Here is a 12,421-nt window from a genome sequence, read left to right as displayed (position 1 = left end):
GGATTTAAGGAGTCAAAAAATCTCACTCCATCTCACCAAGTCTCCCTCTTCTCTCCATCTCTCTAAGTCTCCCTCTCCTCTCCATCTCTCCAAGCCTCCCTCTTCTCTCCATTTTTTTCTTCACCTGCCCAAACCCCCTCAGTACGGTAACGTCTAATTAAATACTTCACAATTCCAGACGATTTTATTCAGCTTAGGAAAAGTGTCTTGTATCAAAGTTTTTTTTTTAAAGGTTATGTAACTCCCACCATTAGCAAAATTTGCCCTGAGCTGCATGCAATCGATAAGGGATGGCAAATAAATAAATAAATGCAATGAGAGATTAGGATAAGGGCCTAGCACTAGTCACGAAGAAGTGCTATGTAGAGGATGCAGAACCTTAGCATTGTCTCTTTCTGCCACTGCGTTACATGAAATAGATTACAAAAGGGCGAAAGTCTAGGCCAATTTAAGGTGACACAACTAGAGTTCGAGAAGTCTGCTAGGGGATGAGTCTCTCTCTCTCTCTCTCTCTCTCTCTCTCTCTCTCTCTCTCGTCGGGGTTCGTGGAGGCCGTATATCTGAACCAACTAGATCTTGAAGTCTCTCCCAAGGCTTCGGAGTATGTATCGCAGTCTCTCCGTTCTGAGGCCTCGCTGTCTCTCCGCCTCGTCCTCTTCTCGCTGCCTCTTCTCATTCTGATGGAAGAAAATTTAGAGGCGTTACTTTCCCTCCATCTCGTGACGTATTTCTGCACTGACTGATCCATGTGTAAGGCTTCTTTTTCACTTCTCGCGTTGTTGTGAGTACGACTTAGTGTTAGCAAGTTTATCCGACATCATTCATCCTCCCACATCCACATCTGTATCCACACCCACGCCCACACCCTCATCTACACCTACACCCACACCCACACCCAAGCTCATACTGACATACACACCCACGCCCCCTCCTATTCCCACGCCCACACCCACGCCCACACCCTCATCTAAACCTACACCCACACCCACACCCAAGCTCACACTGACATCCACACCCACGCCCCCTCCTATTCCCAAGTCCACACCCACACCAGCAGACTGAGCCGTCCCCTTAACACATAACATACCACCAGGCGAGTTTCTAGTGGAGTGCTATTTTCGGACCACCCTGTATTTCCCTCGCTCTATCGTCAGGCTGTTTTACTGATTTCTGGAGCGACTGTCAGACTTAAGGATTAGATATAGCCTTCATTAACTCCTATGAGAGAGAGAGAGAGAGAGAGAGAGAGAGAGAGAGAGAGAGAGAGAGAGAGTCATCGAATAAAACGCTGACTCTTTGATGATATAGGTTCGTACTCTCTTCCGTTAATGAAGCTCCCTAACACCTTTTCCTAAGCGATTTATTATTCCTTTTACACCTTTCTATCCTGTTCTGCGTTAAGGCTAATATCAGTAGCACCATATACCTCACAAATAATGTACACCATTATAATAACTGGCCGTATACAAAAATAAATCGATGAGGAAGAGGTGTTAGGGAAATTCCTCAAGGGATATGGACGCACGAGACGATTTTTTTCATCTGATTTAGAGGGGTTTGAAACTGAAAAAAAAAAAAAAATCTGCTTTTATATCCCTCTCGCAGTCTATAGGTACCCATTATTTCTTCTCTCTATATAATATGGATGATTTAGACGATTTTCCTCATCTGATGGATTATAGACACTAATTCAATGCTCTGAATATAAGTTGATTTTGTATACGAACTTCTTCGTGACTAGCAATCTCTTCTGCCTTCAGTTTGTTAATATGCGCCAGGTTTCAGACGATTTTCCTCATCTGATGGGTCATAGACACTAATTCAATGCTCTGAATGTAAGGTGATTTTGTATACGCACTTCTTCGTGACTAGCAATCACTTCTGCCTTCAGTTTGTTAATATGAGTCAGGATTCAAGATGGAGGGATGGCAATTTTACGCCTACTAAGAATGAGCGGAGTATAGTTCGGCCGTGAAATGTTTTGTTAGTTAGGAAAGCATCTCCTTGGTTACTAGTCGAATGTGACGCCGGATGGAATGTGCAAACGTTATTTCCTCTAGCCGTTTCGCTTAGGCATGACTTCCTTCTAACCTCTATATTATATGTATACATTACTAGCTATTATGTAGTGTGTTGTGATATTTTAGCGTGATATTTAGCTGTGATATTTAGCGCTCTACAAACACTGTCATTCAATCTATAAACACTATCATTCAATATATAAGCAGTACTATTCATTCTTTAAGCACACTATTATTCTCTCTGGCTTGCTCTTGTAGTTTTTAGCTCTTGAAAATAAAAGGTATTCTCAGGCAGTCTCTTACATAGGCTCAAGTAGTAGTAGTAGTGATAGTAGTGGTGGTGGTAGTGGTAGTGTTGTTAGTAGTAGTGTTGGTGGTGGTAGTAGTATTAGTAGCAGTTGCATTATTATTAGTAGTAGTAGTAGTAGTTGTAGTAGCAGTAGTAGTAGTAGTAGTAGTAGTAGTAGTAGTAGTATATTAGTAGTAGTAGTAGTATATTAGTAGTAGTAGTAGTATATTAGTAGTAGTAGTAGTATTGTTATTATTATTATTATTATTATTATTATTATTATTACCGTTACTGGCAGCAGCAATAGTAATAATAGAACCAGTAGTAGTAGTAGTAACAGAACTAGTAGTAATAGTAGCAGTAGTTGTAGTAGTAGCAGCAGAAGAAGAAGAAGCATCAGCCCTGTAGTAGTAGTAGAGGCAGTAGTAGTAATAGTAGTAGTAGTAGTAGTAGTAGAAGTAGTAGTAGTAGTAATAACATTAATAGGAGGAGGAAGAGAAAGAAGGAAAAGGAGGCCCATCTTGACGCAAACACTTAAAAATAAAAGTTGCAGACCTGTTGTTCAATTTCCCGCAACTCCTGACGCAATCTCTCATATCTGTCGTTCTCCTCTCGTGTCACCCTCTCTAACTGCCTCTTGGCCCGGTGCAGTGCTTGGCTTATTTGCCTCTGTTTTCTTAGTTCTTCTTCCATTCTGACCACCCTGTAAGAGACAAAATTAGTGGTGGTGGTGGTAGTAGTAGGATTCTCTCTCTCTCTCTCTCTCTCTCTCTCTCTCTCTCTCTCTCTCTCTCTCTCTCTCTCTCTCTCTCTCTCTCTCTCTCTGTCCATTTTAATCACCCTGTAAGAGATTATTATTAATATTATTATTATTATTATTATTATCATTATTATTATTACGTTCCTCTGCTCAAGTAGCTGAACTTAAGATTTTGATCACCTTGTAACAGTAATAGTGGTGGTAGTAGTAGTAGTAGTAGTATTAGTAGTATTAGTTGTAGTGGCAGCAGCAGTACACAGAAGAAACGTGATATGGGATATAAGGTTGACGCATCAGAGCCATAGGGTAACATGAGTATAAATTTCTTCCTACACCGATGACTACCCAAATCGTGGCTACTAATGGCACTATACCCGAACATGACTGAATAGCACAAGGGAGACACTCAAGCTAAACTGGTATGAAAGAACTTGGAAAATGAAAATGAATATAGATAAATTTACACTTGTGGCACTAGCAAAAAGAAGACCCGATAGCATAATGGCAGGGGGAAGCAATGCCACACTAATCACTGCAGAATCCTCACCCACACATTAACCTCCCAGGGAACGACAGTGCAGCAAATAAACAATCATATACCACAGGGAAAGACGGCCTCAACTCCCCTTAAAACATTCTGGCATATCCCTGTGTAACAAAAACTAGACTTGGTAAAACTATGATATTATTGACTATATATTACTCCTCCTCACCAATGCACAAGGCAACCAAGACACGAATCCTGAAAACAGAGAGTATAAATCAAACGCCCTGAGATCTATCACCGTTCAGAGATACCCATGCACTGAGAGCAAAGAGTTACAACACCTCAGATTGCATGTCAAACTCATCAGCCGGGGAACAGAAAGGAAAATGGAGGAAAAATTTGAAGAAGATGAAAATATAGACAACGGCGCACATCTTCACTGAAACAAGGACGTGCATCTCAACTGGCTTCCCCGAACACACAAAGCACTGGCAGAACCCCCAGCAATACAATGACACGTGGACTAATAAACAACTTATCTTTAACTGCCTATAAAAACAGTCACCAAATAAGCACACACACACACACACCAGCACGCACGCACACACACCTCATCTGGGGTATGTAAAAAAAAGTGCCATAGGAACAGACCAATTACCATGCCTTTTAGAAGTACAATCATCCTACACCAAACACTTCAACTCCAACGCTATACTCTTTCACAGTAACACTTCTTCCTGTGCAACTTCTTGTTTCTGGGGTGGAGGGAAGTGAAATGGCGGGGGACAGGGCGACATGGAGGCGATTTGTTTCTGGCCACCTCTTGCGGGATTAAGGCATATGGCAATGGAAAGATAGATAGTCTCCTTTTTCCTCCTAAACTTTAAGAAATATGGGTAGGGATGTATTACCAATGAGAAATGAGGGTATGATGAAAGGATTGGCTTTGTGAGGTGAAATGGAGAAAGGGGGAGAATATGGAGAGAAAGGAAGGTCTCTCTCTCTCTCTCTCTCTCTCTCTCTCTCTCTCTCTCTCTCTCTCTCTCTCTCTCTCTCTCTCTCTCTCTTCTTGGAACGTCTACGGCCGTTTTTTTGGCCACCCATCCTGCTCACACTTATCTCAGTACCTTTTTCCCCTCCTCCTCTTCCTCTTCTTCCTCCCATTCCTCTTCATCCTCCTCTTCTTCCTTCCCCTTCTCCTCTTTCCTCCTCCTGTTCTTTATCCTCTTCCATTAACCCCCATTTCTTCCTCCTCCTCCTCTGCTTCTTCCTCACCTGCCTCTGCTTACTCCTCTTCGCCTCCCTCTTCCTCCTCCTCCTCTTCGTCCCCCTCTTCCTCCTTCTCCTCGCCTCCCTCTTCCTCCCCCTCCTCTTCCTCCTAGGTCACGGCGCTTCTCCCGTCCAGAACGAAGCATCATCGTACTGAGAAGCGACTGACAGGCTCCAGTGGCCCACCCAGCTGAGTAAAATCGTCTGGCCTAAACTGAAAGAGAATTGATAGGGTTGTATTTAACTTGAGTGCTTTTAAGAGCGAGGTGTATTGTTTTTGGTTCTGTGTGTGTGTGTGTGTGTGTGTGTGTGTGTGTATTGGAGTGTGTGGATGAGTGGGGTGGTTGCGGTTGAATTGGTGGGTATGATCGTTCGGTGAATTGCCAGGGTGGGTGGGCTGGGTGTTTGTTGGTAAGGATGGGTGGGTGGGTGGGGGCTGGGTGGGATGGGTGAAGTGGCGTGGTGTGGGTTGTAGGGGAAGGTGGATTAGTAAGTGGATGCGTGTGGTGGGCTGGGTGGTTGGGTAGGTGGATCAGTGGGTGGTTGAGGAGGGGTCGGTAGATTAGGTTTGGATGAGATTAGTTTTTTTTTTTTTTTTTATGTGTCCGACTCTGGACAAAGGCTGCAGGGCCTATTTCTCGGGGGCAGTGACCCATTCCGAGGCCCAGTAGTCCTCCTACACCTCCACATGTCACCACTTCGGCGCTAACACCCACAGTCCATATTGAATACATGCTAGGGCTGTCTCATACAGGACTGGTGTATTGGTATTATCGGGGGTGTTTTTACGACATGTCGGCGGGTCATCTGGTGGATCAGGAAAGTCTGCTTTTAGGAGATTCAAATCCTTAAATTGTTCCCTGCCCCAGCCGGGATTCGATCCTGGGTCCATTAGGACTGCAGGCCGCCTCTCTACCGATTCAGCCACCGCTAGATGAGAGAAGTTTCAATGGGTGAGTGGGATGGGTGGGTGAATGGGGTTGGTTAAGATGGGTGACTGGGCATGTGGATAGGCGGGTGGGTCGATGGGAGGAGTGAGTGGATAGGATGGGTGGGTTCCAAGGGTGGGGTGGGTGTGTAGGGTAAGTGAGTTTTCAAGAAGAAGTAGGTGGGTACGGAGGGGGAGTCGTGTGGGTGGATGTGATGGATGACATTGTTGGGTGAGCAAGGTGGGTGGAATTCCGGGTGGGGACGGTGGGTGGTAGGAATAGGTGGGCAAGATGGGTAGTCAGAATGTGTGGGCAGAGTGGGTGACCAGGGTGAGGTGGTACGGTGGGTCGCCAGGGTAGCTGAGAAGATTGCGTGGCCGGGGTGCTCTGGGTGGGTAACTGGGTTGGTGGGTGGGGTGGCTGGGTGGGTAGGTGACTGGGTGAACGTGTTGAGTGGCACTGTTAGGTGAAATTCGTGCGTGGGCTGCGTTAATGGACGGAATTGGTGGGCTGGGCAGTGTGTGTGGACGGAATCGGCGGGTTGCGTTTATAGATTGAGTGGGTAGGTGGATGAGTGGATAAGTGGGTGAATGGGTAAGTGGATGAGTGGGTGGGTGGATACGTGGCTCTCCAGAAGACAAGGCAGGAGAGGGACTTAATGGCTAGTAATCATATAACTTCGCTGTTACTTGGATTTTAATATATCAGTTAAAAGGCGTTGGGTAAATATTTAGAAACCAAACTCTATACATTAGAGTCATGGTACTGAAATCTGCTATAACTTCGATATAATTATTTCCCCTGACACTGAAGGTGGATCCATTAACGTAATAATACACCTAACAGTAGGATAAATGAAAGTAACATGACGTGCTAAGACGTGAGAGTGAGCCTGCTTCAGCTCTCCGATCCATCCGCCTAACAAATCAGTGGTTTGGTGGGGGTATGGAGGGAGAGCTGAGGGAGTAGACGTGTGCGTTTAGCAGTGGAAGACAACCCTGTTCCCTTATTAGTGTTTATGACTGTACACCTGCAGATACTATTTTTCTTTCTTTCTTTCTTTTTAGGCTTTCTGATTGATTTTACCTATTTACCTACCTACCTACAAGCCTTACCTACCTACCCAAACAAGCACACAAATTTGGGGTCTCTGTGTTCTTTCATGGTCATTATTCATCATGACAATTTGCACAAAAGGATGTCAGTGCAACGGACAGGTGGTAAGATATGAACCTGGTACGGCATCAGTGGTGTAGCAGAGGTCTGGCATTCGGCATACCTGATAAACCTGACAGAATCACATGTTTGTTGGTGACACTGGCCGGAATGGACGGAGGTGTCAAATATTAGCTGAAATGACCAAGTAAATGTGATCCACGAACTTAGGGAATTGTAGCTACACCTCCTCCTCACACAGACACTGTCCCAGGTTAATGTCTAGCCAATTGTACCTGCGTGGAGACCATCTTGCACTCCCTTGGTAGTACTGACAAACTTTATTCTCCTATTTTTCCTTCCTTTTCCTCTCTTCCTCCATCTCGTATATTAATAATTTTTCTGTATATAGAACTTATTTGGCTTGTAATTTTTCTAACTAGAGAGATGAGATAGAGCCTTCATTACCCTCTCTATATGAAAGGTTTGGTGGTGGGGAGGCCTTCGCGTGGTGGCACTGATATAACTAAGATACTCTACTGCCCCGTTATACAAACATCCCTGAACTCCCTCCCTATCCCCCCAAAAGGATGGTGATCTGAAAAGGGGTAACTTAAGCTTGAAGTCCGCAAGATTCACATTTCACATGAACCTGGGGCTACTACTGCTACTACAACTACTACTACTACAACAACAACTACTACTACTACCCCCACTACTACTATAACTACTACTACTACTACTACAAGAACTCTTAACTATGTGGAACAAAATCATAAGAACACAGCAAGATTAGGTAAATGAACGTACCGGTATATGCAATTTACCCCACGTGTGTGTGTGTGTGTGTGTGTGTGTGTGTGTGTGTGTGTGTGTGTGTGTGTGTGTGTGTGTGTGTGTGTGTGTGTGTGTGTGTGTGTGTGTGTGTGTGTGTGTGTGTGTGTGTGTGTGTGTGTGTGTGTGTGTGTGTGTGTGTGTGTGTGTGTGTGTGTGTGTGTGTGTGTGTGTGTGTGTGTGTGTGTGTGTGTGTGTGTGTGTGTGTGTGTGTGTGTGTGTGTGTGTGTGTGTGTGTGTGTGTGTGTGTGTGTGTGTGTGTGTGTGTGTGTGTGTGTGTGTGTGTGTGTGTGTGTGTGTGTGTGTGTGTGTGTGTGTGTGTGTGTGTGTGTGTGTGTGTGTGTGTGTGTGTGTGTGTGTGTGTGTGTGTGTGTGTGTGTGTGTGTGTGTTCGTGTGTGTGTGTGTGTGTGTGTGTGTGTGTGTGTGTGTGTGTGTGTGTGTGTGTGTGTGTGTGTGTTAACCTTTTCCTAGTGTATGGGTGGGTGGGTGTGAAATCTTTACACGAGAGAGAAAGAGAGAGAGAGAGAGAGAGAGAGAGAGAGGGGGGGGGTAGGGAGGGAGGGAGACTAAATGGAGGGGATAATTATTATAAAAAATCACCTTACTATTACTCTCTCTCTCTCTCTCTCTCTCTCTCTCTCTCTCTCTCTCTCTCTCTCTCTCTCTCTCTCAAGGACTTCCCAAACGAACTTTAGGAAGAAACGAAGCACGTAGAAATGGTGCAATACACCCTGTTAACCTTTTTTCATGGTGACAACATATTTAGTATCGTATTCCACCAAACGCCAGACGATTTTATTCAGCTGAGGGTGAGCCATAGGAGCCTGAGAGTGTTAATACTGCAACTATGAACCGTCCGTCCTTCCTTCCCATTCCACATCATCATCATTAGTAGTTGCAGCCTGTCAGTCACCATCACTTTCACCATCATCATCAATCATCTTCATCATCATCAAATTCTTCTTCTTCTTCTACCATCATCATCATCAAATCCCACCTACTCTTCCTCTCACTCCGTCTCTGGGTTGCCCTCCCCACAAACCCATTTTCCCCACCCCGCCCACCCACCACACACATGCTTTTATAATCATCATCATAATCATCATCACCCGGTCCTCCATTCCCACCCTAGGGCATGGGTGAGGAGTAGCAACGTCCAGACAGCCCAGGTTTGCCCAGTTCAATGGGCCACGCTTCCATTCACTCATCATTCTAGCCCCCGGAATCCTGGCTCTATCTGATAGGCCAAAAACATAAACGCATCCGATAGAGTCAATCCGAACGCTGTCACGTTAAAATCGGGTGCCAAATCCCTGATCATGCGCTTCTTTTCACAACATTCATCCAGCCAGCTAGATCTCTTGTCAGTCCCCTAGGCTCACCGACTTTCATAATAATAATAATAATAACAATAACAATAACAAAAATAATAATATCTCGCTGGCGAGTAACGAGTATGTGGAGGAGTTTCGTTATATGGGGGACATGTTATGTGCTGGAGGTGGGCTAGGGTAAGGAGTGGTTGGAGGAAGTTCAGGGAGCTGTCTTTCCTTAGACTGAGCTCTCTCTCTCTCCGTACTAAGGGATCTTTGTATGCGGCATGTGTTAAGACTGTAATGCTGTTTGGCAGTGAGGCCTGGGCAGTAAAGGAAGAGGATTTTCGTAGGCTCAAATGCACAGAAATGACTACCGTATGTTTAGATGGATGTGTAAAGCGTCCTTGAATGGAAGGTCTGAGGGAGCTAGGGTTACAAGTGAAGAACTAAGAGGAAGGATGGGACTGGAGTGTGCTGGTGTTGTGATGAGGAGGGGCAGATTGAGATGGTTTGGGTATGTGGAGAGGATGGAGGACGACAACTGGGTGCGGAAGGTGGGAATTGCGAACGTCTGGGGTAGGCCTTGCGAGAGGCAGACCAATAAAGACTTGGGAAGAGGTCATACAGTGCGACCTCAGGGATAAAGACGTGAATGGGGAAGCTGCCAGAGATTGAGCAGCGTGGAAAGCCTCCATTAGGTGACCAAGGCCGACGCATGGAAGCATGTTGGAGCCTTTATAAACGATTCAAATGATAAATAGGAAAAATAATAACAACCAGCACTCACAGACGTCTACGCAAAAACTGACAGACTCCATTGATTCGTGTTGCCCTGTTTCACGGACAGTATATAAAGGGCAGTTACTTCTACCACTTAAAACCTCTACAACGCATATGTGAAAATCAATAAACAAATAAGGTATATATTCCTATTTCCCTAAGAAACAACTGTACCATGTCTGGGGTGATATGGTGAAGAAATGAAATGCCGCCCCGTAAGACAAGTACTTAGAAGAGAGAAGAAAGATGAAGGAAGCTAAGAAACTATAAGAACAGGCAATCTTTCAAACAACAAAAGACTAGGAAAATTAAGAGATGGAATTCCATATTTCGTACCCATAAATTAGAGCAGGAAGGACCGTATTTTCATTTGGAATGCCCCGCGAGGATTTTTGAGACACATTAGGAGACAACTGAAGGGCAAATCCTGAGTAAAAATTGCCATGACAACTTTGGTCCAGTTTTCAATATTAGTTGCAGTTTCTAGCACCCTAATGAGAATCCAGTTTTACTCTTCAGGTGTTCAGTAGATGTAGCTCGTAAATAGTTGAGAATCTGGAGGTAAATTGATGCACTTTTTATACTTTCAATCCCAGAAAAACCTCTTAAAGTCTATGTTAGAAGTCATAAAACTTAACTAGGAAAAAAATAGGAGGAAGGAAAACGTTCGTGTGGCTCTGGTCTGCATTTAAACTGGGACATTTCCTGCCCTGCACTATGTGACTTGGTTTACCAGGGGCCTGCGTACCTTTTCCTAGTCTTTATTTAACCTCATTAGTATTGCTTGGAACTCCTTGCTTGTCCTTGGCATATGCATTGTTCAGAACACCCCCTCCAGTTGCATAGACAGGGCTTACGTTTATATCATCATTTATCATTATCATCATCATCATAATCATTATCATCATCATCTACAACAACATTTTCATCTTTGTTATTAAAAAAAACTACAGCAACAACATTTTCATCATCATTAACAGCAACATTACCATCATCATCATATTCATATTCATTATTCCTGTCATCAACATCATCATCATTATCATCATCATTATCATCATCATCATCATCATCATCATCAACAACAACGTCATTATCATCATCATTATATTCATTATCATCATCATCATTATCATCATCATCATCATCCAGACCTCCCTTCCCATCCCAAGGCAAGGTCTAAAGAGCAGGAAGAAAATAGAATGAGAAGTCAAAGTTTGCCTAGTTTCATGAGCCACACTCCCATTCACTCACCATTCAAGCCCCTGGAATCCTGGTAAAAAAAAAATAATAATAATAATAATTCAACCCATACTACTTTTATAAAACCTGACAAAGATCCCTAACCCCTATCAGATCAGTGGACGACTAGCTATTGGTCAGACTGAAAGGTTGATTTGACTAATAACCAAGGAGACTCATGCCTACCTTATAGCTACTCATCGAATTTCAAGCATCCAGGGCTTAGTATTCATATTTTGGGAGTGGCCCAGTTCCGCCAGATAAAAACAAACCAATTGTAGCCAATGTATATGATAAAAAAAAAAGTCTTCATAACAGTCAACAATAATAATCACATATTTTTTGGTTTTGTATTTTTTCTATCTATCTATCTATTCACATTTTTACTCAGATTTGGCCAAACCACATCTCCATCTTCACTGGTGACTTGTAACAAAAGATTAACACTAGAATATTTTGTTAGTCACGAAGAAGTGCTATGGAAGAGACGTAGGGTCATAGTATTGTCATTTTCCGTCACTAAGCTACGTGAAGTAAGATGACAAACGACAAAAATCTAGGCCAAGTTAGGGTAAAAGGAGTATAGGTTGATTACGCAGTCTTTGGAAGATGTGTGAGTAAAGACAGATGCACAATCAAATGCAAAGGTTCGCCCGCCTCTCCTGTCCTTATTTCACTGGTGGATTATTGACGTAGTGGACTGAGCTTCGTATCATTCATCTGTGGGTGATCATAAGCACCTTTTTACACTAACGTCCGTATTTTCACCGGTTAAGGAAGCTCCCTAACACCTTTTCCTAAGCTATTTATTTTGCTTATTACACCTTGCTTTCCTAGACTTTTTTATATAAATCGTTCAGACATAACTGTGCTTTGCAGAAATAAAGCAGTTAAGAATTTTTATCTGCCACACCCAAAAACAAGTGGTGCCAGGTACAACAAACCTCGTCCAACAGCAGTTATTTTATTGCTCTTAAATACTGAATATATACTGTATATATATATATATATATATATATATATATATATATATATATATATATATATATATATATATATATATATATATAACCGGTCTCAAGGTATAGCCCTCTGAAAATCCATGACTTTGATTTTTGACCTCTCAAGGTCATTCGATTACCTCCAAAATTTAGTCACTTCCTTTTGGGACCAGTGCCCTCATATCCTGAAAGTTTCATGTACTATCATTCAGACGTTTCTCCGTAATGTTGCCAGCGAACAAAGAAACAAAGAAACTCGACCAAAAACAATGCCTAGCCGGACTCCGCCCTGGCCGAGGTAATAAATCACTAAAGAATATGTATTTGGGAGCCTCCT

At 43.3% G+C, this 12,421-nt stretch overlaps 1 long non-coding RNA gene across 1 annotated transcript; it reads right to left on the bottom strand.

Annotated features, from left to right (window-relative positions):
* Positions 1-554: 554 nt before the first annotated feature.
* LOC145391683 (uncharacterized) lies at positions 555-4,841 on the bottom strand. Its single transcript, XR_013895889.1, has 3 exons — positions 4,833-4,841; positions 2,866-3,013; positions 555-677 (listed from the first exon to the last, which is right to left on the bottom strand). It is a non-coding gene; the product is annotated as an uncharacterized LOC145391683 (long non-coding RNA).
* Positions 4,842-12,421: the final 7,580 nt, after the last annotated feature.

The sequence above is a fragment of the Coenobita brevimanus genome, chromosome 19, assembly GCF_032717465.1.
Source record: "Coenobita brevimanus isolate Jiangsu-jjx chromosome 19, ASM3271746v2, whole genome shotgun sequence".
Taxonomy (NCBI): domain Eukaryota; kingdom Metazoa; phylum Arthropoda; class Malacostraca; order Decapoda; family Coenobitidae; genus Coenobita; species Coenobita brevimanus.
This window is presented reverse-complemented; position numbering and strand designations above follow the sequence as displayed.